General features: G+C 53.0%; 2 long non-coding RNA genes across 16 annotated transcripts in view; one reads left to right on the plus strand and one right to left on the minus strand.

Annotated features, from left to right (window-relative positions):
• Positions 1–12,319: 12,319 nt before the first annotated feature.
• Positions 12,320–19,500, minus strand: LOC144281843 (uncharacterized). The gene is made up of 3 exons (XR_013350253.1): positions 18,578–19,500; positions 18,127–18,374; positions 12,320–14,602 (listed from the first exon to the last, which is right to left on the minus strand). It is a non-coding gene; the product is annotated as an uncharacterized LOC144281843 (long non-coding RNA).
• Positions 16,341–19,544, plus strand: part of LOC144281840 (uncharacterized) — a 94,198-nt gene continuing 90,994 nt past the window's right edge. For 14 of the 15 annotated variants that reach the window (XR_013350248.1, XR_013350241.1, XR_013350238.1 and 11 more), the window contains exons 1-3: positions 16,991–17,268; positions 18,187–18,377; positions 18,801–18,898. This is a non-coding gene — a long non-coding RNA (uncharacterized LOC144281840). The other variant, XR_013350239.1, reaches the window with a different exon arrangement.

The following is a 19,544-nucleotide window of genomic DNA, read 5'->3' on the forward strand; positions in this document are numbered from 1 at the left end:
GAGGGCTGACTGTGGCTAATCTTAGGCCAACAGTGAAAGCTGGATGGTGGCCCCCACCTTTGTCCTGAGACTCAGAGCCCCAGAATCCACCACCAAGGCTGTGCCCATGCCCCGAGCACCCCGGGGGCCAACCTTGCTTGGCCTATCCTGGCGTGTTTCCTTGGAGCCCCCTTTATGGCAGGCCCTGTGGAGGCCCTTGCTGCTTTGCTTGGCCTCGCTCTCTTTGAAGAGACAGGGAAGTGACATGGAAACACTTAGGGACAACAGAACAGAACAAATGCTGTCATGGGGGGGGTGCTAACATGCAATGCTGGGGGGCCAGTGACAATAACAGTAATAGTATCTCATATTGCCCGATATTTATTGAAAACTTATTGCAGTAGGTACAGGCTGGAAGTTGGGAAAATACCAATCACATATTTATTGAGGGTTTACCAAGTGCTGGGCATTGGGCTTAAACTGTTTGCGTGAATTATTTTTTTTAAGATGTTATTTATTTATTCATGAGAGACACACACAGAGAGAGAGAGAGAGACAGAGAGAGAGAGAGAGAGGCAGAGACACAGATGTGGGACTTGATCCTGGATCCTGGGATCATGACCTGAGCTGAAGGCAGACACTCAACCACTGAGCCACCCCAGTGCCCCTCTAAGTCTTGGACTCTACCTGAGTGGTCTGAAGGCCATATCATCTCTGTCCCAAGAGTTTTCCATCAGAGCTTCTCCAGCGTAGGCTGGTCCACTGTGAGGTAGCGGACTGCTCCCCGTCAGCTCAGGAATCACGCAGGGAGTGCTAGACTTGGTCAACAGGTCTGGGTTCAAACTTGGCCCTAACACTTACTACTTAAACAAAGCGCTTGATTTTTCTGGGCCTGGGTTCTTCATCTGCTAAATGGGACTGAAGATGCCAACCTGGCAGGTGGCCAAGAAGATTGAATGTGGGGATGTCCGATGCAAAGCCTAACACATAGTGGTTGCTTAATAAGCATTTAATTAAAAAAGTTAGGGTGGAGGTGCTGGGGCAGCACAATCGGTTAGTGTCTGCCTCTTGGTTTCGGCTCAGGTCGTGATCTCAGGGTCGTGAGATCAAGCCCCAGGTCAGTCTCTGCACTTGGTAGCAGAGTCTGGTTGGGATTCTCTGTCCCTCTCCCTCTGCCCCTCCCCCCTGTATACTCTGTCTCCAAAATAAATAAATAAAAAGCTTTAAAAAAACAAATCTTAGGGTACAGTGGAGAAGAACATGTGTTCTTTTCCAGGAGTCAAATCTTGGCTCCAGCTGAGAGTCTGTGGACAATTCATTGAATCTCTCCAGGACACAATTTCAACCTTGTCCTGTGGGAGACATAGTAACAGTGGAATCAACACCACAGGGCTTAGGGACTCAGGCTCGGGCACTGTGTGTAAAGCACCTAGTCCTGTGCATGGCACAGAGTGGGTCTCAACAGATGAGTGTCTTTCTCCTTTTCTGCTCACTGGATGAGTCAAGTGAGGCTTTAGAGAATCCCGAAGCTTGGACTTGGTGACCTCTGAGGTCCCTCTTGCTTCTCTGTAAGGAGGAGACAAAAAGGCCCTGGGCTCACTGGCCACCCTCCCCTGGTCTCTCTTGAAGTCACAGCTTGTGTGACTCGCCTCCTGGCATTTGGACCTCAGTTTCCCTCATGGCTTCTGTTGAGTTTATCCCTACTTCTGGTGTTCCAAAGTCTTGAATGAGGCTGCCCCAAGCTCCCCTGGACACCATGAGGTCCAGCTGGGTCAGTCCAGCCCTCCCCGCCCAGGCACCCAGGGCTGGATTACGGGTGGAGCAGCTGGGCAGATGGCAACTGTATCAGGGGTGTCACTGGAACTATAACACAATCGTAAAAATGAGGTTTTCTTGAAATCTTCTTGGGAAGAGGACAATGGAGGAATACTTTGGTGAGCCGCTTGCTGGTGGGGCTGAGACCGCAAGCGGCATGTTGATAGAACAGGTGACCTCCAAATTGTCTCATAAGGGGGCTGGCCTGGGTAACTGCAGAGCTTTGGCTTTGTGGAGTGAGGAATGAGGGCTTAGGTTTCTTTTTTTCAGTCTTTCTTCCACATGGTACCATGGTATCATGGGGGTTTGAGAATAGAGAAGGGAAAAGAGAGCATTCTTGGTTGAGGGACAGGCATAAGCAAAGGCCCAGAGGTGTGGCCACTGGTGGCAACCCACTAAAGTCAACCTAAGAGGATGTCAAGATGGTTCTCTCTGTCTCACTTTTGGCATATGCCCTAAGACAATCAAGACATCTTTTTCTGAATAAATTTTCAGAGTGCTATGGTGTTTCTCCCCACTGGCTCCATTCACAGAATGAGGTTTGTGTGTGTGTGTGTGTGTGTGTGTGTGTGTGTGTGTGGTTATCCTAAGCCTAAGAAGAGGGATTTACATCGTCTCTAGAGCTTGGGACACACTGGAGGGGTGACTAGCATGGGCTTAAACATAATTTACAGCTGAGAGGCTGGTAGACGAGGCTGTAACCACACTGAACTTCCAAAGCCAAAGGTGTGTGACCAGGAGCCCACGTCCCATGTATCAGGGCCATTTAAAAATGGTTAATTTTACGTATCAACTTGGCTGGACCATGGTGCCCAGATATCAATCAAACATTATTCTGGATATTTCTGTGCAGGTGTTTGTGGATGAGATTAGCATTTAATTAATTAATTAGTTAATTTGTTTATTTTTAAGATTTATTTATTTATGATAGACATAGAAAGAGAGAGAGAGAGAGGGGCAGAGACACAGGAGGAGGGAGAAGCAGGCTCCATGCCAGGAGCCTGACGTGGGACTCGATCCCGGAACTCCAGGATTGCACCCTGGGTCAAAGGCAGGCGCCAAACTGCTGGGCCTCCCAGAGATCCCCGAGATTAGCATTTAAATCAGTGGCTGTTGAGTAAAGCAGGTTACTCTCCATAATGTGTGGGTGGGCCTCATCCCATCAGTGGAAGGGCTGAATAAACGAGGAAATTCTGCAGCAGGTGGCCTCTGGACTTGAACTTCAACATGGGTACTTCTTGGGTCTCCAGCCTGCCAGCTCACCCTACAGGTTTTGGACTTGCCAGCCTCCATAATCACATAAGCTAATTCCTTAAAATACATCTCTTTCTGTATATACACACTTTCTATTGCTTGTGTTTCTCTGAAGAACCCTGACTAACACACCACGCACAAGGCTTTCTTCCAGGGTGAGGCTACCTCAGCAGAAAGAGGCTGGAGGGGTACTGCTGGATGCAGATTTGGGGGGCAGCATATGGGTCATTCATGTAAGCATCCGCTGGGTGACCAGTTGGATGACTGGCATTACCTGCATGGAGGGGGCTGCTGTGTTATGTTCCCAGTGGGAATCCAGGGATCCCAAGAAAGCCACTTACTTACTCAGAATGGTTTGTGGGAGAAATAACTCATCAGAAGATGGGGGCTGTCTCACAGGCTCAGTGAGGAGGCAGGAGCCCAGACTCATCCCTTTTCCATGTCCTCCAGTCTCTTGTGTTTTTCATCATTGCACCTGCCTCAAAATATCTTCCCCATTTATGGGCTCAAGACGAACTATCATCTGAATCTCTTAGTTCAAATTCTCAGAAGCCGGATTTGCTGGTGGTTGGCTGGTGGGCTGCCTCCTCTGGGTCAGGAGCCCCCCTCCCCCTCCACAGTAAGAGAGGCTAGGAGGAGAGGATGCCCCCAAATGCACGGCGTGGGGGGCCGCCCCCTTCCAGAGCTCTGAGTGGAGCAGACTGAGCGGTGGGAGGATTACCAGCTGCAAACCCTGGCTGGTCGGGCTGGAAGATGAGGTTGTGCAGGGCAACTGGAGCTGGATCGTGGAAGGTCTTGAACGCCGTGTCAAGGAGTTTGGACTTTAACTCCTGTGACCAGGACCCGGGGAGTCACATCCAGCAGCAGCAGCAGCGCCACCCCCTCAGGTCACTGCCAAGTGGCCCATTTACCTGGCTAAGCAGTTGGATTTGAAGGGGGCAGGTAGAATGTGGGTTTTTTGTTTTTTTTTTTGATGGATGCTTGAAATGATCCTCGGGCTTTGGAATGATTCACTTCAAGGACTCTTGGCTTTTGTATGTTTCAACTCTCAATTGCAACACTACACTAATGTGGTTTTTTGCATTGAATTAAAATTAATCTAATACTTGACAACTCTGGCTGGATGCCTGCCAAATATGGAGACTGGAGATGCTTCCTGTAAATTCCGCCACGGAGGATTCTTACGATTCAGGGAACATCTCATTTATCTCACTGCTATGCACTCCTGACCCTGATTCCCTAGAGATTCCTTCCGTAAGATCCTCTTGCATAAACGTGAGCATGTTCCATGGCAGTTACTTTTTCAAATCTGTATAATCTCTGGGGACCAGGATCATCCGAGGTGCAGGGAAAGGGTCATTTAGATGAACCAGGTCTGCTCAAAGTCAGTCTTGGATTTTTTCCAGTAATAATCTCTTTCGTCATTAATGGCCTGCTGGGTGAATCTTATTACATCTCCTTAAAATAATTTAGATGCTAATATCTCCCAGTGACCATTATGTGGGGAACGCAGGGCTGGAGGTGGTGGTGAGGGCGGAAAGCTGTCTTAATTCTATGCTCCTTTTCACAGCTGGACACTCTCAGCCGAGAGCTGCCCTAGCAACCAGGATTTTCATGTCTTTGCCCTTAAAATGCCTTTGATCGCCATCCTCAAAGTTCTACTTTCCCCGATGAGGAGCCAGGACTCTGGGCGAGCCACCCGAGGGGATTCTGGGTGAATGGTGGAAGGGCAATGGTAGTTTTGATCAGATGTGAGCTTGAGGGTGGGCTGGGGGATGCATGAAGGAAGTGGGAGGATCTGGTCATCAAGAAGTTTGACTTCCAGTTCTAGGTTTATTTATTTTATTTAAGAAATTTTTTAATTTTTATGTAATCTCTACACCCAACGTGGGGCTCGAACTTACAACTCCGAGATAGAGTCATGTGCTCTACCCACTGAGCCAGCAGGCACCCGCCCAGTTCTAGGTTTATTATGAGTAGCTGAATTCGTTCGTTCGTTCATTCATTCATTCATTCATTCATTCATTCATTCTTCATTCATTCAGCAACTCTTGATGCCTACTCTGTGTTGAGTCCAGTGCTGGTTCTGAGAAAGCAGAGACAAGCCATCCTTCCTGCTTCAAGGACATCATAGTCTGTGTGCAACTTTCTCCTTCTTGGGCGTCAGTGTCCTTATGTGTGTAAGGAGGAGATTGGAGAAGTCCTCAGAGTGCTCTTCCAGGGTCAGTGTTCGGGACCGTAAGAGCGCCTTCCTCTCCCTTACTGCACCCCCACGCTTTGCCTTGGGGCTTGCCATCAGTATCTTGCTCTTGAGGAGCTCAGGGTCAGTTGGGGCAGGGTTCCATGGCCTGGTGGTAAGTGGGCCAACGCATGTTTGTGCAGAGCCCTGTGGCAAAGCTGAGGAGGCAAAGAACATCTCTGCTTGGGGAATGTGATTGTGAGGATTCCCATAGGTCCCGACCTCCAGGAATGCCCCGAAAATCCCAGCCCACTTCCAGCTGAGCCTTTAACTACCTTCATTGGATGAGGGGCTGTGTAGCTCTTAGGAACTCGGTTTCTGATGCCACGCCAGAGAGCAGGCTGATTCTGCACCCAGGTTCTTGATGTTGAGCACCAGGGAATATGCCACCACTTACAAAGAAAGTGATAATGCTGTTGACGTTTTTACAGAAATATTTCTTGTTGGATGCTCAAGAGTACGCCTGTGTTGTTTTCTTAGAATAGGAAGGGGTGCGAGGTGTGAGTATAAAGCTTGATTTTGTAGCAGATGGGCCCTGCCAGCCGGGAGGGAGGGGTCAAGGTGGCATCCCAACATTGTCCTGAGGATGCTGTGTCTCTGGCTCGGTCTCAGGCCACCCTGAGAACCTCAAGTCTAACAGGTTCATCCCAATATTTCCTGGGAGCTCCTGGCTCTCTTGCTTTGGGTTTCCCCAGAAGCAGAATCCGAGACAAGGTGTATTGGTGGGGATTCAGTTGGAGAGGTGCACCTGCCACCAGGGAGAAGCCAAACACCCTGTATGTCTCCCCTTGGGGGTTTGCCTAGATCCCGACTGACAAACTTCGTCTCTGATTCTTCTTCTGGGATACTACACACCTACGTTCAAGGGGGTAGTTATAGGGACCAGACTTTACAGCTTGTGGGAGTGTCCGTGAGGCTGTGGTCACGGTGCCTGCCATTGGGGGCTGAAATCCAGAGGGCAGACAGGAAGGGAAGATGGGTGGAAAGGGAGGGGCAGCAAGGACAAGCTGGAACCCTAGGAGACCTCTCTGCACTTGGGGTCTGTTCTTGTGGTCCTCATGGTGGGGCGTGTCCTGCAGAAGCTGGGGTCAGTGTCATGGAGCTCAATGTAGGTGCCTGAGAAGCTGAGGGAAGGTCTAGGGGAAGCGCAGCAGGTGTGGACCTCATGTCACCGGGCCGAATCCCAGTGTGCGCGAGCTACAAATGGCTGCACTTGCCCACTGCCCTCCAGACCCCCTGCAAAAATTCCTCTGTGGCCAACCTTAGCCAGAAACATCCAGGAAACGGAATTCTGGGAAAGGTAGTGTCACCTAGCCAGGTTGACCCGTTACAAAGTCACTAAACAGGGAGTTAAGGCCCTGTAGTTCCTTCAAAAGCAGATTCTAAGAAACACGGGTGGGTGGGGGGTGGGACAGAGAGGGCTGAGTAATGCCACTTCCCCTGTGGGCTCCTGGGACTTGGCCCCCCTGGGAACCCTGGAAGACAGTCTCCCCAGGTTTCAGAGTTATCTCACTTCATGGCTGAGGACGCTGGGGCGCCATCTCTGTCTAGGGTTGAGGGCGGCTTCCAGGCAGAGGAGGGGTTTGTAGAAAGTCGCAGGTGTTGGTGATACACGGCCTTCGGGGCGGGGGGAGGCTGGGGGGGCGATGCCGAGTCCTTCTGCACTGGGGCGTCACTTCTATGTTCCCAGCTGCCGGGTGTCCCTCCGTTTTCTCGACTTCTTGCTTTGGCCACGGTGGTGGCAGCTTCTTCGTCTCTTGCACTCACTTTAAATGGGCAGAGCTGCTTCTGTACCCTCTGCTGCTGCTTTATTGTTTGGTCCTCAAAGTGGAGCTGAAGTGAGTTGGCAGAGCGTCACAGAGATTTTAGGGCAAGAGTCTACTACGTACCAACGTGTCCCTGTCTGTCCGTCTTCTGGCCTCAACCGAGTGTGGGAGCTGAGCCAGGGGATGTCTGTGGGGGGGGACACTGTTGTGCTGTTCTCAGAACCAGACCTCTTTTCTGAGCAAGACCCACTGCCCCTGCCCTAAGGGTGCGCTCTGCTGGGCAGATCCAGGCTCCCCACCACTCAGGCCGCAGGACCATGACTCGGCCGAGGCTCAGGGCCCCAGAGCACCCCACCCCCCCCCCGCCAGAATCTCAGCATATCGAGGCTGAAAGGGGCCTGCTCAATCCCCTCAGTTCACAGAGGGAGAAGTCAAGGCCCAGGAAGGAGACAGATCCTCCGGGGCGGGGGGGTCTCACAACTGTTTCACGCGACCCCCGTTTGTCTGAATTTCAGGCCAGTTGATTTTCCACTGTGCTGTGCCATCCACTAGGACAAAGCGTCTGAGTGGCTGTTGCGTCAAGAGGGACCTCATCACAGTTTGGGAAGTGTCTTTGCGGCTGGTTTTGAGCCTGTTTCAAATCCTCGCTTTACAGCCAGACCTTTCTTTCCCTCGTGGGCAGGTTCACAGATGTGCCCTTAGATATAGGTCCTCTAAACAGGAAGGACAGCGACTTCAGACTTGGGGAGCCTGGGGTCAAGTTCCAGCTCTCTGCCTGCATGTCTTTGGGAAAATGATTTAAACTTATGTGCCCCATTTCCTTGTCTGAAGAAGGAGGATAAGAAAACACACCTCTGATGCCCGTTGCGTGGATTCAGTGTGTGGTTGTGTGCAGGACGCAGTAACTGCTGGGTAAGCAGTGATGGTGACTGTTGTCACGGTTATTGCTGGGTTCAAGGCCGTCTGCCTCCTTGATTGGGGCAGCTGGTCATGCTGCCTGTGTAAGTCTTTTTATTTTTTAAAGATTGTATTTATTTATTTGACATAGCGTGAGAGAGGGAGGGCATAAGCAGGGGGAGCAGCAGGCAGAGGGAGAGGGAGAAGCAGGGTCCCCACTGAGCAGAGAGGACCCCAGGATCAAGACCTCAGCCAAAGGCAGAGGCTTAACGGCCTGAGCCACCCAGGCACCCTGTGTAAGCCTGTCTAATTCAGGGGTTCATTAGAAGCCCCGCTTCCAACCCTGCCAGCACCCGGTAATAAAATGGGAACTTTGACCTCTACTCGTTTTATTCTTTTGTATTCCTTTCCATTAGTTCAGAGCCTGAACCAGGAGACAGGGGTATTTATTGAGGCTGCTCAAGCCCCACTAATGTCCAGTATGGACAGTGTTGAAAATTCAGAGAAGAAAAAGAACAAAAATCTGCCCGTAGTTGTGTCACCTGGCACTGACCTTCGTCAGATTTTTCCGTGTGGGTATATATATATTTTTTTGACCGAAGTTGCATTATGTACTTTTTTCACTCAAAGATAGAATGGATTCCTTTTCAAGAAATATTTTTTCTTGGCATGATTGTTGATGGCTGAATGTTATTCAAATGCATGGGTGTCCGGTGATGTATCCGACCAGTCTCCTGCTGGTGATGGGCCAGGATCTCATGTGTTTGTCCGCAGATCCGGTCTTCACCCTTTTCACCTGCTCTGGACGTCCAGGGACCCGCCAACAGGCTCCCGGGGGACAGAGGGCAGGGCAGGCTGCATTCATTGCTCTTGATGAAGAGGAGAGGGACGGGCTGGGTGAGGCAGGGCTGTTCCTTCCTCAACTCACCCCCATCAGAGCAGGGGGCCAAGGGGGCCTAGCAAATAATGACGCCCCAGGAGTATTTAGATAAACTTCCCTTGTGTAGAACCAAAAGATGTGGGGGAGGAAAAAACCCCAACCCATGTAAAATAAGTCAAAGCACCGTCACACAGCTTATCTTGCTTCATCCTTAGGCTAAAACAGAGAGGCAGGTAATGTTTTTTTGGTTCCCACGTTACAGGTAAGAGTGAGGCTCAGACAAGTTAAGGAACTGGCCCAAAGTCACACAGCTAGAGGGTCACAAGGTTGGGACCAGAAGCCGTGGCTCCTGACCCCCCTGGCCCCACTCTGCGCCGACTGGGAACCTGTTTGAGTGTTTTTAAACGTTTGAGGTAAGGTTGCCAAAGGGTGGTGGGCCTGAGAACCGCCGGCGGGGAGGGAGCAGGGAAGGCAGCTCCTGATCTGGATCTGTGAGGGTGCCCACTGCAGCCCCCCTCTGCTTCCTCCCACTTTCCCCAAGTGCCCCTGCAAACTGCCCACCTCCCTGCCTTTCCACCTGCTGTTCCCTCTTCCCAGGATGCCTTCCCTGCCTATCGTCCCGGGTGGAAACGTTCTGTTCTCGAGGGAAACTCTGAGATGCTCTCTTCCCCCACAAAGCCTGTCTTCGCCCCCCAGAACTGCCACGTGCTCTCTCCCTCCTCCGAGTCTCCGTCATTTCTCTGTGGAGCTGGACCATGCACCCCCGGGGGCTTCCGGCAGAGCCTGTCCCCCAGCTTCCGCAGCAGCTCGCCCTTAGAGGGTGTGCAGCTGTTTGTCAAATCGCATCAGAAGCAAGGAATTTTTGCCTTTTGACATTGCCCTTGCATCCCAAGATTTGGAGGCTCCGGATCCGTCCGCTGCAATTCTGCAGCCGTGATTCTGGGGGGGCCCCCACCTCCCCTCCACGCAGAGCCACGAGCCGCTGGCCCTGCGTGCACAGTCTCCGGGATGTCTTTCTCCTGCCCCCTCGCCCCATCCTTCTCCACCTGCCTGGCCCTCCAGGCATCAGGCATCGGGGAGCTGGTGCTGTGTGACAAAGGACGCCCAGGCCTAGTGGCTTCAAGTGATGCTTTATTGTTTCTTATGCTTCGGTGGCACACCCCCGGTGCCCTAACAGAGGTGACTCATGAGCCCGAGAGGGCCGGTGGTCTTCCTTGAGCCTCTCCCCATGGCAGCTGGCCTCCAGAGGGACAAGGAGAAGCTGCTCAGGCTCTTGAAGGCTGCATCCCATGGTCAGAGCAAACCGCAGGTGCACCCGGATTCAGGGAGGGGAACTAGCGTCAGCCTCTTGACATGATGCCGAGCAGCCTGTGTGTGGAGGGGCTGGAGGAACTGTTGGTGGTCATGTTTAGATCAGCTCCCCCACTTCTGCCACCCTAAGTCCGGCTTCCTTCTGCAACAGCCCCCTGGGGGTCCCATGCTTCTGTCTCTTCCCCCTCCGCCCATTCCCCAGCCAGAGGGATCACTCCAGAGTGCAAATGTGGCCACATGCTCACCTAACCTCACCTCATTGACAGTTTGCCAGGTGTGCCACGATTCTTTGTGGCCTAGATTTCTCCCTCAGCCTAGGATGCCCTCCCCGGGCACTATGGTGCACTCCTCTTTGCGCTTCGGGCTCCTGCTCAAAGGCTACCTCTGCCCCAAAGCTGAGGGAGTCGGTTCTCCTACAGCTTCTAGAATTGTGTGAGTCTAGGCAGCCCACATCCCACCAGGGGACAGTTGCCAAGCTACTCAGTTCATTGCTTTGAAGGTTTTCCACACGTTCCTATTTCTGAAATCAGGATGCATTTGTCACCCGGTGAGACGCCGTCACTGTCACCATGGGAGAGGGACAGCCGTGATGTGGTCACCACTGCCTGCGGGGGCCGGCCAGTGATTGGGACACCCATCCCTCCTTGGAAAAGTCACAAGCCAGTTAGGGGCCGTTTGAGGAGAGAATGGGCGGCGGGTTCTCGTCTGTAAATCTTCAGTGGACAGCCTTCTGGTAAGACCAGGAAAGTCCAGAATTGGAACTTGCAAAAGTGGGTGTGAGCGGCCGGGAAGAGAGTCCCGGAGATGGTGGTGGAGGAGTCTTTGAAGGATGCACCATCATCTACACGCCTGGTGTCAGGGGATGGTGTTAGTGACAAGAGCCTGGCCGTGGACCGGGCTCAGTAGAAAAGAGAATCAGAAGAGTTGGACTCCAAATGCATTTTGGAGACCTTAAGCAATTAGTTTTGCTTAGGGTTTTCTTTTTATGTGTATGCCCAAGAGTGATATATAATTAAAAAAAACATGTCTAATTAGGTTGAATGGAGCTCTTTTGATGAGAATAAAATAAACATTCTGTGATAGAAAGTATTGTATCTTAGTTGCATTTTCTTTCTTTTTAGTAAATTAGTAATTACCATCTAAGAATCAGTGCTACCATATATTAAAGGAAATATGGTAAATACCTGGGCAAGTGTCAGGATTCCCCCGGCCAGCTGGCCAGCTGAGCCCCCAAGGGCAGGGACAGGGTCACTCCTGTGACTTGGTATCCCTAAATTTGTCGTGTGAATAAGCTTAACTGTATTCCTACAGGAAGAGATGAGGAGGCTCCGCGTGGTCTGAGGACTTGTCCAATGTCACCCTCCAGAACTGGGATTTGAACTTGAATCTCTTTGGTTGCCAAGATCAGTGCTTTTCCCATGACATGTATCAGTTAGGTTACTTTTAGCTCCAAGGAACAGAAGACCCAACCAAAAAAAGTTTAGGCAAGATGGATAGTTTAGTGTTCCATCATAAGAAACCTGGATTTAGGACAGTTTCAGAAATTGGTTATGTCTTCCCTCATAGGTTATGCACTTCCCTCATCAGGGACTCAAGTGTTTTCCATCTTTTGTCAGCTGTTTCCCTCATGGTCTCAAGGTGGCTGCAGGAGCTCCAGGCATCTCTCTTTAAGATCAAAGATCCCAGAAGTCCTCTGGCGGATGCCCTGCTTATGTCTCATGGGCTGGAATAGCATCTTGTGCCCATTCCTAAAACAATCATTGGCCAGAGGGTTAGGATGACCTCACTTGGCTTAGGCCAATCAGAATATCCTTGCATGAGTCTGTGACATCATGATACAAATGAATAAATAAATAAATAAATCATAAACTGGGCTTCTGTAAACTGGGGTGGTGGTGGCATCAGAGGACTCACGGAGAGGGCTGCACCGTGCCTGGATGTGCTGCATTCCCTAAGCAGCCTCACGTCTTTGAGGAACAGCAGAAAATGTCTAGAGACCTTTACCAGCTTCTCTGCTTTCCGTCTGTATCCTGGAGAGGCCTGGTTTGGCCTGGCCAAACTGACTGTGCTGCCGCTGCCCTGAGCTCACCTCCTGGGTGTGGAGGGAGGGGGGGCCCTTCCCTCTCTTGGGCCCAAACATTTTAGAGAATGAAATCTTCATTTCCCCTGTCTGTGCCCCCGCCCCCCCCCCCCGCGTTGGCGATCACACGCGTCTCTAACCTTCCTTATCTTCCTGGCTTACACACTTGACAAGTGAAAATTTTACTTCCCTTCTCTAGCTCAGATAACAGGTGATGTGGGAGGTTTAGCTTCCTTAGGAGTGATTGCTTGGGGCTTCATGTGAATATATTTTAAGGTTTTCAAGATGAAACTACTTTTCCTTCCACTTCAGAGAGGCAGTTTCACGTTCATTTTATTTCTCAGTAAAATTGGGCTTGGACGCAGAAGATCCTAGCTGACCATTTGGATCTTCCCAGGAGGCAGGGTACGGGGTTGGTTAAAAGCCCAGTCTCTGATTTCGGACCTGAATTGAGTTCTCAGTGCTGTCGCTCATTAGCTGTGTGACCTTGGACAAATTGCTTCAGCTCTCTGATCCCCAGATTCCTCAACCAGGGCTAGGGATGGCCTCTGCTCCTAATGTCGCTGTGAGGATTAAATGAGGCACCATGAAATGCCTGGCACCTAGAAATGCGCCTAAGTGCCCCCCTTCTCCTTAGTGTCCCTGGAGACAGTCTCAGGGCCTCTGTTGGCTCAGCTGAGAAAGGGGAGGCAGTTCTTACAAGACCAGACCTCCCCTTTCTTCCTTCTCTCCTTCTTCTCCTCCTTCCTTTCTTCATTTGATATTTATTGGTCTCCTTTAGGAACAAGACGCCAATGGGCTTGGAGTTAAGAATACAACACAGTGAAGAGCAAGGCAGATGCTGTCTCTGCCCTCCTGGGGCTTATAGTCCAGCAAGGGAGACAGATATATATAAAAAAAGTCAAGAGCAAGCTCAGTAAGGGTTCCAGAAGGGAAATGGGGGCATCGTAGAAGGGAAAAGAGGGAGCTCCCCTGGGACCCGGGGTGGGAGAGTGATGGGGAAGGCCTCTGATGAGTACTGATGTTTAAGCCGAGCCCTAAGGGATTACAGTAGTTAGCAGAGGTTGGGGAACCGTGTTAGGGTAAAGGGAGGAGCGTGTGCAAAGGTCCAGAGGTGAGAGAGGGGTGCACATTTAGACCAGCTGAAAGAAACACACTTTGGCTGTGTGGGAGGGCTGTAAGACTCAACCAGGGACGACCCTGTGGGCCGTATGAAGGAGTTCCATTGTTTTCTAAAATGATGGCCAGTTTTGAAAGGGTCTTAAGCTTGCCAGGTTTCTCCTGGTTGCCTCATGGGGACTGGATGGAGTGAGAGGCAGTGGTAGGAGGAGAGAGAGAGAGAACTTAGGTGGCCTGTGTGGCGGTGCACGTGGGGAATGATGCGTGTGTGGCCTAGGGTGGGGCAGCTGAGCTGTCACCTGAGTCCAGGTGAGTGACGGTGAGGAGACTGTGGTGGCTGCTTCTCTGGCATCCTGGGCTGGGCTGCAGTTTGCAGGGCTGGTCAGATGATCGGGCTTGAAAACTCCCAGATTCCAGGACCTGTATGCTGGGTTAGGGTCCTGCAGGCCATCTCGTGGAGGGAAGGGGTTCAGGTGGCTTCTCAGGGGCCATATTTACCTTGAGTGTTCAACTAGGTCGACGTGGTACCAAGTGGTAAGCCTTGCGGGTGCGCACCTTTGTCTGAGTTCTGCTCCCTGCGAGGAGAGCCTCATTTCCTTCATCTGGAAAGTGGGATTGGTGACAACTCCTGCCCCTTAGGACGGAGTGAGGTAGCGCCTGCAGAGTGCTGGGCCAGTACTCGGAGACCAGCTGGGCCCGCTATCATTTCTGCTGTTAGAAAGGCGGATACCATGGCCCGGTCTGTGTGTGTTTGTGCGTCCAGGGGGCGCTGGGCTGACCGCTGAGTCCCTTAGTACCCATAGCATAAGCGAGTTTGTCCTCGGAGCTTGTGATGGTCAAAGGCCAGACTCCAACCCATCACCCTTAGGGGATGTGCGCTGGGTTAGTAGACAGACCGTTAACCAGAGGTCAGGAGCCTTGGGTTCTGGCATCAGAGCCGTTACCTGACCCGGAGAAAATGCTTACCTCGCTTCGTTCAGTTCCCTCATCTGAGCAGCAGGACAGGTAACTGCCACCCTGCTGTGTACTCTGTAGATTTATCCTCTCTCTTCTTAGGGGTCACATCATCTCTAGGGGGGAGCTGGTGCCCGTGCTGAGAGGCAGGTTTGGAAGGTCCATCCTGCTCTCACTTGCAAACCTTCCTCAAACTTCAGAGATCTCCCACAAGGTCATAAGGGCACGCTGGAGTCCCAGCTATCAGTGGCGTCTCTCCTCCTCTGAACGCAGTCCTGAGGAGTTGGGGCGTTTTCCTGGGGTCTCCACTGCAAAAGGAGGGAGAAGAGGGGGCCCTGAGTGTGGCTAAAACACCAACACGTCAGCAGGGCCTGAGGTGACTCACCACTTACCTGTAAACCCCACGCCACCCGCTCCCTTCCCCAGGTGCCACACTCAGCGTTCCAGCTCCACGGGAACCCCAAGAATGCTCTCCTACCTGCAGCCCTTTGCTTAGGTTCCTTTGACTGCCTGGCTTCTCATTCCTCCAGTGTCACCTCATGAACTCCTACTCAGGTAAAGGCCCAACTCAAATGCCACCTCCACTCAGAAGCCTCCCTTGACTGACCCATAGAGCCGGCATTGCTCTCCCTTGCTGTCTGAGAGCCAGTGCTCCAGGCAGTGACTGGGGAGCATTTCCTGCAATTTTTGGTTCACTTTCACCTCCACTAGGCTGAGGACTCCCTGAGTGTAGGATGGTGCTGGCCTGTTGCCCATATTCCCTGGGTGCAAGGGTAGGTCCTCAATGGCTGTCAGCACTAGTCGGGTGACCCAAGCATCCTCTGGGCCTCTCAGCCTTTGGGGCACATGGGGTCCTCTTACCAGGTAGACCTGGCTCTCCTGTGCCAACAGCCCTTGACTGCAGAACTATGAGGACTCAGGCCCTGTCTTTTCTGACAGGCCGAGGGGCTTCAGCAGATAATCAGACTGTTGTGCTGCATTCCCATGACGTCTTCCAGCTTTTCCTAACACAGGGCTGCAGCGGCCACTACTTCTGCCTCCCACCCCGCCCCTTTCCCAGCAGTGCTGTGGGTGCTCTGCTGTGCTGCTCTTCTCTGGAGGCCGCCATCTCTATCCCGTTGTGACTGTACTGGTCACTTGGCTGCCAACTGTGGGAGAATTTTGTCCCCCTTGTCGTGTTTTGCTTTTTCAGAGGAGCCCCAAAGCAGGGGTGCTTGGGTGCCAAGGTTCTACAGCTCCTGTGGTGTTAGGCCTCACAGCCTTCCCTACTCCTCTGGGCAGCTGGACAGGGCAGGTGGGAGCAGCAGCCACCCAGAAACACCACTCCTTCCTGGTCCTCAGGCCCTTCCCCAGGGTTGATTCTCTCCCAGGACCCCATGGGCTCTCCTTGGGATTTGACTTTGGTGGAGCTCCAGACTCCGAGGCATGCCTGGAGACACTTTGTATAGTTATGCCCTGAGGGGATGGCGGTCTTTGAGTTCTTTTCCAGAAGTCTCCTCAACTGCTGTGTTAATCAGTTGATGCAAAGTGTGTGTGTGTGTGTGTGTGTGTGTGTGTGTAGGGTCCCTGCTCACACACCCAGGCTCTGCTTAGGATCTGCTGGAGCAACCCGCTACTGTTGAATGAATGAACACACGGGTCCCTGCCCTGGCTTCTCGGGGATGCTGTCTGAACAGCTGGTGTGAGAGTGCAGGGGCTGGGCTGGGGTGGGGTGGGGTGAAGGGGATGTTACTGGTTTTAATTGGCTGTTTACATTCTTTCAGGCACTTACTAACTGGGAACACTTAGGCCGATTACATAACTCCTAGGAGCCTTGGTTTTCTCTGGTGGAAGACAGATGCACGAGCAGTGTGGCCTGTGCAGTCTCTGTGTGTGCTGCACGACGCCCTGCTTACCTGCTAGGGTGGTGGTGGGGAGAAAACGGGTTACTCTGGGGCAGAGGTTTCCTGGTGAAACACAGACTTGCATGGAGAGGTCTGGCTAGGGGACAAAATTAGGACTGTGGAGCCAGGAAGAGAGAGGATGACATGGAGGTAAGAAGCCAAAGGAGGGGCATGGAAGGGCAGCAAGCAACGGCTCAGGGATCTGTCCAATGGTGGCTGAGTCCCACTACCCCTGAGTCCCAGGCAGAGGGAGGGAGGAGCAGACGAGGAAGGCGGGGCTTCTCCAGCTTCTCCAGGAGAGGAGCGAAGTCCCAGGCTGTTCTGTGGCATCTCCATCTCTTCCATCTCCTGGCCGCTGTGTCTCCTGGGGCAGCTTGGGGCGGGGTGGGGTGGGGGGAGCTCACCTGCTCCCACCTCCAGGCCCCTCCCATTCCTTGGTCCTCAACTGACCCTCTGGCTCTGGGCTGTCTGCAATGAGCGGGGGAAGCGGGGCAGATTATTTTGGGGAGTTTGGTCTAATTCTGCTCATTGATCAAAACCATTTTTTCCTAATTTAGTCAGATGATTTCCTTAAGAACATTCATGTTTCTACAAATGAGAGCACTTGCATAATCTATTCCATTGTGGCATCCCTCCACTCCCCATCCCCACCCGCACCTGCCCCGCCCTCACCCACCCCTCTCCGCCTCCAGGAAGCCACACAGCTTCCGGGCTAATTTGATCAAGATGAGTAAAAGCAAAACCATCTGGTTTCCTTCGACAGCTGATTCCAGAATCGCTATTGTAAGAGACCTGTCTTCCAGGTGGGCCTGCCATGTGAGGGGGTGTCTCTCTTTGCCGAGATGAAAGGGCTCGGTCTGCTACAGAATATCTCTGTGCAGGCATCAAGCTTCCAGTGAATCACATCAAAGGCCTCCCTGCCAGCGCTGGCCCCTTCCAGCTGGGGGAAAATGGGCTCATTAGAAGCAGGAAGAGTACATTGTTTACATTAGGCGGTGCTGATTTACAAGCCGGAGCCTCCATTCCCCTGCTCACCTCGGCGCTGCCGGCTGGGGAGAGCCCTCCACTTGCCTGGAAAGGCTCCTTTGAAGGTGCCCAGCCTCCTGCAAAGGAGGCTGTGACGGCGGCGCTCCCCCCCTGCTCGCCCTTCCTCCGCTAATTAGGTTGTTACCAATTGAGCAATATCTGGGGCTTGGGTAGAGACTAGCAGGGGGACTGTCGGGGAAGGCCTCTGCATAATTGTGTTGATTAAGAGGTACAAGGCTGGAAATGTTGTCTTCCTTCAAGATCAAGTCCCTGCGCTCGTGGGAGCCTTGATTTTTCTGGGCCAATTTGTTTGTATTGGCCTAATTGCTCAGGAAGGGCATTTTCCCCGGATGCTTCAGGTCCGAGGGTTTGGTGTAGTTCTGCAGCCCAGGCTGCCAGGACGCCGGGGGCTTGCGTGGGGGGCGCCCTGGGGGCTGGTGGCTTCTCCCAGGGGGGTCTCCCTGTGGGACAACTTTGGTGCCCTTCGGGGGGTGGGGGGGCAGGTGGGGTGCCTGCACAGGCCAACTCAGTGTATTCCCCCGCCCCAGGGCAGGATAAACAAAATGTTCACTGGGCTCAGGGTTCTGGACTCCCCTTTAAAAGCCACCCTATTAAAAAGAAAAAAAATAAAAGCCACCCTATTGGGCAGCCCGGTGGCTCAGTGGTTAGCACCGCCTTCAGCCTAGGTCGTGACCCTGGATTCCCGGCATCGAGTCCCACGTCGGGCTCCCTGCATGGAGCCTGCTCCTCCCTCTGCCTGTGTCTCTGCCTCTCTCTCTCTCTCTGTGTCTCTCGTGAATAAATAAATAAAAGCCATCCTATTTGGGGCCCCGGAGAAAATTCAAAGAAAGTTAAGAACACCAGCTCTAATCATATTTAAAGTTTTTTTTTTTTTTTGGGGGGGGTGGTTGCGGAAATCTCACGTGGCTCCCAGCAGCCGGCGCATCCTCATCCAGGACTGAAAGGCCGTCTCCTGTTTCCAGCCTCCCTTGCAGCTAGGCGGGCCATGTGACTAGTTCTGGCCAATAGGCTTTGAGAGGAAGTGACGTAAGTCACCGCGCTAACGGGGTCGACGGCCGGAACGGTCCGCCATCTTTGTTTTTGCCTCTGCCACGGAGACCTCGGAGGCGAAGGCTGGGGGCGGCGGCGGGCCGTGCGACCCAGGCCTGACCTGGTGAGAAGCAAGCCTTTATTGCTTTATGCCCCCGGGGTTTCATGGTTAAGTTCTTCCTGCGGCCTAGTGACCTTCTGGTGGCCGGTCCCGACCCATACAGGGACCCACCCAGTGCTGCCGGCGCTTGTTTGTCCGGACATGGCTGACGTAAGAAAGGGAATCCGCCTTCCCGGACTTGCCGTTGTGCCTTTCAGTTTTACCTTGGACCTGTCAGTCTTCCTCTGGAGCAACAGGAGGGCCTGTCGGCCTGGGTCCTGTGCCCACCCCCTCCCCTGCCAATCACGGAGCCCGCTGGCATCGGAACGTTTTGATTGGTCAACCTGGGCTGGGGCGGTGGGGGCCATATGATTGACAGTCCCATCCGGGGCGCGGGGCTGTTGGGGAAAAGAGAGGATCCTGAGCAGCTGGAAATTTCTATTGCAGGTGCTGTTCCTTAGACCGCTGTGCACCGAGAGCCTCGAGTGGCTCAGGGGCTTCTAGAAGACCATACCGCCAAGGCCCCGGGGGAGCTGCCCGGCCAGGTACAAAGGATGGCTGTGTGTGTGAGCGGGTCAGTGGTGATCGGATGGACTCACCCTACCAGCTTGCGGCCAGACGTGTGGCAGGCGAAGGGATATCGCTTGCGTTGATGGTGGAGAGGCAGGAACTCTGGAATCAAGGCGTGGCTGTGGGTGCTGGGAACGCGGAAGCGGAGGAGGCCTGGGAGGGTGTGCTGGTGGGGATGGTGGAGCTCACCTGCCCGCCTCACTGGTGGAGAGGGACCTCGTGGCCTCTCATTCCCTGCAGGGCTTCTTCCTTCTCTTTCTCCACAGCCTGACTTCTGGTCACACGTCTTTTTGCACAAAGCCCTTTGTGGTTGTTTCAGAATGGTGGGAGCATCCGCCCCGAGTCTCCTGACCTCGTAGCTCCGCTCCCACAGCTAACGCCACAGGCTCTGGGGTCTTCCATCCCAGAAATCTCCGGAGGAGATAATAGATAGGGTCGGCCCAGCCTGGGTCAGGTGTCTGTGGGTGGCCAATCAGCTGTGGAGGCCTTCAAGGACACGTGGCACTTCGGGAGGCCTCAGTTTTCTAGCTGTAAAGAGATGAGTCAAACGGCATGCTCTCTGGGGTGCCTGGTGCCTCTGATGATGGGAAGTGGTGTGTGGTACGGTGGTCAGGAGTGCCT

This window comes from Canis aureus, chromosome 13 (assembly GCF_053574225.1).
Source record: "Canis aureus isolate CA01 chromosome 13, VMU_Caureus_v.1.0, whole genome shotgun sequence".
Lineage (NCBI taxonomy): Eukaryota > Metazoa > Chordata > Mammalia > Carnivora > Canidae > Canis > Canis aureus.